General features: G+C 39.6%; 1 pseudogene; it reads left to right on the forward strand.

Moving 5' to 3' along the window:
- The first annotated feature begins 4246 nt into the window (after positions 1-4246).
- On the forward strand, positions 4247-4336 carry LOC119868634 (annotated as a pseudogene).
- The last annotated feature ends 921 nt before the right edge of the window (positions 4337-5257 follow it).

Here is a 5257-nt window from a genome sequence, read left to right on the forward strand (position 1 = left end):
CAGATTTTCACTGAAGTTATATGGTAATAGAGACAAGGCTGCTGGGATATTGAGTCTTGGGACAATGAGAAGGTAGGAGAGATGATCCAGGGATTCCTGCACTGAGCCTAGCCCTTCAGGCTGAAGTAAGCCCTTGGCTTCTGGAAGAAGCAGAAGCAAACACTCTGTAGGGGAAAACTTCACCAAATTTTGTCCACCAAACTCCTGATGATGAAACTGAAACAAAGAGCTCTCAATCAAAGATTATGAAACCCATCGGAAGGCAATTTGGAATGACTGAAAACCAGCAGAAACAACAAATAATAGATTTGGATCCTTCAGAGATGTAGACATTAAAATGATCAGGTATTGAGCATAGAACGGTTGGGTATGAAATGTTTAAGGAAATAAAGGGCACCACAGTAAATCTAAGCATGCAATAAGGCTCTATCAGGAATGACCAAACAGAATTGAAAAAAAATTCAATCTGAGACATAAAAAATATAATTGTTGAGGGGCGCCTCAGTGGCTCAGTAGGTTGAGCGACTGACTCTTGATTTCGGCTAAGTCATGGTCTTGGGACTGTGGGATTGGGCCAAGCATTGGGCTCTGCACTTAGCAGGGAGTCTGCCTGGGATTTTCTCCCTCCCTCTGCCCCTCTCGGTGCTCTCTCTCGCTCTCTCAAAGTAAATAATTAAATCTTAAAAAATGTGTATATGTGTACACACACACACACATATACATACACACACATATAAAATTGTTGAGATTAAAAAAACTCAGTGGTGGGCAGCCCCGGTGGCGCAGCGGTTTGGCGCCGCCTGCAGCCTGGGGTGTGATCCTGGAGACCCGGGATCGAGTCCCACATCCGGCTCCCTGCGTGGAGCCTGCTTCTCCCTCTGCCTGTGTCTCTGCCTCTCTCTCTTTCTCTGTGTGTGTCTATGAATAAATAAATAAAATCTTTAAAAAAATAAAATAAAAAAACTCAGTGGCAGATGAAACAGTATATTAGACAAAGATGGAAAACACTAAAGAGAAACAGAGTGTTCCAGAATATATGAAACCTCAAACCTCCAAATACTGATCATTAGACAAATGGATTAAAGGATGTTATATGTATAAAATGGAATATTATACAGCAGTGGAAGTGAATGGACTGTATCTCTAAGAAACAACATGGATTATTCTTGGAAGCATAATCTTAAGTGAAAAAATCGACTTCTAAAAGCTTGCATGCAAGTAAACACAGCGTTTTGGTACTCAAAGCAGGGAAACTAAATAGAATAGTATTTAGGTGCATACATATTATTGATAAAACTATAAAAGAGGGCTAGAATGATGAGCCAAATGTAGGGTAGTACTTCTGGTAGGGTGATAGGTGGACTAGTTAGGAAAGAATGCATAAGTAGATGGAAGTTGTTTACAATCTTATAGTGGTTAGGTAGTGATGTCACTGATTTTTATTATATTCCTATGCTTTATAATTTATTTAAATGTTTTATTTTTCCTTGCCCATGCATAAAATGTATACAAATATAAAAGGAAACAAAATATTAAAAATTGACCATTTACAAATTGAGAGTCACTTTTGCCTGAGCAGGCCTTTTCATTTGACCATAACTTTCATCTAGATTCCTCAAGTAATCCACCCTTTCCTTAAGTTCTTTATTCATCATAGTTTGTGTGTCATAGTCATTTTTTCCTGGGAAAAATCCCAAAGGAAACCTTTGATCATTTTTGCTTAGCAGTTTCTGCTCCAAAAAATGTTAGTCACATGAAACTGCCAAAAGATTTAAACAGTCCCCAATGAAACATTTGTCACCCAAAAAAACTCTTTTAGACCATGTCATTCTGATACAATAGTTCATTTTTTAAAATTTAACTTTATTTTACTTCCATAGATCTGTCATGTTCTGTGAAATATTGGTTCAAGTTGCCTAGGAAGATTAAAAATCTGATAAAGGAAATCATGAGTTAAAAAATGACCTATACAGACCAAATGATGGTGGTTTGTGAAGAAAAATCTTGCATATCCTCCTTCACCTTTTGGATGGCCTTTTCTTTCCAATTTAGACATTCTGGGAAATGATTTTCCAAGAAGTACCTTCTCTTATGAAAATCTATTGAGAGGTTTCTGGGTTCTCCACTTTGACACCCAAGCTGCTAATCTCAGCTGCAGAAAGTGGTGCAAGCCTGAGGACAATGTCACATGTGACAATAACCTCTCACTTCATCTGGCCTACACTGTTGGTGCCAATCTGCCCACCCCAGCTCCTCTGCTCTATTTTCAAGAGATGGAATGAGCCTATAACTCCACAGAGACAGCTACATGCTAGGGATGGAGTCCCTCAGTTTTAAACCTTGTCTTTAAATTTAGGGACTTCCAGGTTTTTTTTAAAAAAGATTTTATTTATTTATTTGAGAGACAGTGTGCATGCATGAGGGGGTGAAGGGCAGAGGGAGGGGGAGAAGCAGACTCCTCACTGAGCAGGGAGCCCGACATAGGGCTCAATCTCAGGACACTGGAATCATGACCTGAGCTGAAGGCAGATTCTTAACCATCTGAACCACCCAGGTGCTCTGGGCTTTCCAGTTCTTATCTTATGTTAGCTCTCCGTAGCATTTAACACTACTGACCATGTTGGGCGGGAAACTTAAATAAGTTCCGTGAGCAAGTGTAAGATTATAGGGTGGGGACTGGGTGAACCCAAGAGCTGATTTTTGCTGTGTGGGAATGTGAACTGAGATCTTCTGAGCTTTGAAAAGACACTGGAGCTACGGATGTTAACTAGCTATGGAAGCCCAGAAAACATCTATTTCTTGTGACTTCCTGTATGATGGAAACTTTGTATCTTTTTTTCATCATGAATTCTGGTGTCTTAAGGAATCTGTTGCAGCTTCAGGCACAACTGGACTACAATATCTTTCTTTCGTCACCTGCTTCTACTGGAATGGTGGGGAGCAGTTTTCTGAGTTGGAGACCAGATGCCTTTTCTTGTAGCAATGATGATAGTGCTCAGTTACAGTTGGAATAGAACCCTCAGTGCAGTGCAATCCTTCAGAAACATTATGGGTTAAAGAGGCATGCAGCTCTGCTTTTGCCTGGGAATCTAAACAACCTTTTACAACATTGCTTTTAAGGGAAAATGCAGTGTGAGTTCCAAATAATTGACTTATAAACAAACACATCTAGTGCCTGTGTTGGGAACTGCCTGTTCTGTGAGCTAAGAATGTAGTTGTTTTTTTAAAAGTGGCTTTCCTCTTCTTTCCTTAGGTCAGTCATGCTTTTCAAAATCATATGCCATGGGGCACCTGGGTGGCTCAGTGGTTGAGTGTCTGCCTTCGGCTCAGGTCATGATCTCAGAGTCTTGGGATCAAGTCCCTGCAGGGAGCCCACTTTTCCCTCTGCCTATGTCTCTGCCTCTCTCTCTGTGTCTCTCATGAATTAATAAATGAAATATTTCAAAAAAATCATGTCATGTGCTTTACATCAATTAAAATAACTTTCTCTGAAATTAACTAGAACATCTGTTCATTCATCCATCAATATGTCCATCCACTTCTTTGAATAGTATGCTCATTTATTTATTTATTTATTTATTTATTTATTTTAATTTATTTTTTATTGGTGTTCAATTTACTAACATACAGAATAACACCCAGTGCCTGTCACCCATTCACTCCCACCCCCCGCCCTCCTCCCCTTCTACCACCCCTAGTTCGTTTCCCAGAGTTAGCAGTCTTTACGTTCTGTCTCCCTTTCTGATATTTCCCACACATTTCTTCCCCCTTCCCTTATATTCCCTTTCACTATTATTTATATTCCCCAAATGAATGAGAACATATAATGTTTGTCCTTCTCCGACTGACTTACTTCACTCAGCATAATACCCTCCAGTTCCATCCACGTTGAAGCAAATGGTGGGTATTTGTCATTTCTAATAGCTGAGTAACATTCCATTGTATACATAAATCACATCTTCTTTATCCATTCATCTTTCGTTGGACACCGAGGCTCCTTCCACAGTTTGGCTATCGTGGCCATTGCTGCTATAAACATCGGGGTGCAGGTGTCCCGGCGTTTCATTGCATCTGTATCTTTGGGGTAAATCCCCAACAGTAGTATGCTCATTTTTAATGTGCTGTTGATATAGTATTTATTGAACCATTTCAACTTTTTAACTGTTCTTCTCCTACCTGCTAAAGACTTTTCATCTGCATTGATTTTGCATTGTTTTAATGTACGAAAGCTAAATGGAAAGTTTCTGTGCTTCCTTCGGCAGCACATATATTAAAATTGGAATGATACAGAGAAGATGTACAAAGGATGACGTGAATTTGTGAAGCATTTATTTTTCAGATGTGTAAATAGAACTTTTGTAAGTCAAAAAAACAAAAGAGAAAGTTTCATTGGTCTATAAGCATCTCTACTAGATGGTAAGGTCTTACTGGGCAGGACTAAGTCTTGTCATCTTTGTACTCCATTTACGGAAGAAATCTTTCTTGCACTGAACTGAAACACTGTAGTTCTGACCCATTTTGAAATATGTTGGCATGGCACTTGGCAATGAAGAATTTTCCTCATTATAGTTGCCTTTCTTGGCCACTGAGATTAATCAGGTTCAAATCTAGATTATGTGATTATTGTTTTCAGGAATAAAGAAATTATTACTAAAGAAGTAGACATTGGCTTGCTCATCACATCCATTTCCTCTTCTAGGTGTCAGTGCATTTCTCAAGATCCTTTGTAGTGAGAGATGGTCCAAGTTCTAGGCAAAGTAAAGTGAGTGGATGTTTGGGTGCCACTTCCTGGGGGCTGGCTCACAGACACTTCTCATGTATGACTTCCTATGCTTTTTCTCTATTTGTTGGATGAGTGTGGAGGACTCTGAGGCCTAGGAGGAATGTAGTGTACCCAAGATGGAAGTAGTCTGGGTCCTTGAGTGACCATGTGGAAGCCTACTCAGTCAGGAACATTCATCTCAGACTTCATATGATCAAGAAATAGATTTCTACTGTATTCAATCACTGAGATTATGGGGTTTCTCTCTTTTAACAGCTAGCATCACCCTAACTAATACAATTTTCCTTTTTAAAAAAATTTATTATTTATTTATTTATTTATTTATTTATTTATTTATGATAGAGAGAGAGAGAGAGAGAGAGAGAGAGAGAGAGAGAGGCAGAACACAGGCAGAGGGAGAAGCAGGCTCCATGCAGGGAGCCCGACATGGGACTCGATCCCGGGTCTCCAGGATCATGCCCTGGGCCAAAGGCG

This window comes from Canis lupus, chromosome X (assembly GCF_011100685.1).
Source record: "Canis lupus familiaris isolate Mischka breed German Shepherd chromosome X, alternate assembly UU_Cfam_GSD_1.0, whole genome shotgun sequence".
Classification (NCBI taxonomy): domain Eukaryota; kingdom Metazoa; phylum Chordata; class Mammalia; order Carnivora; family Canidae; genus Canis; species Canis lupus.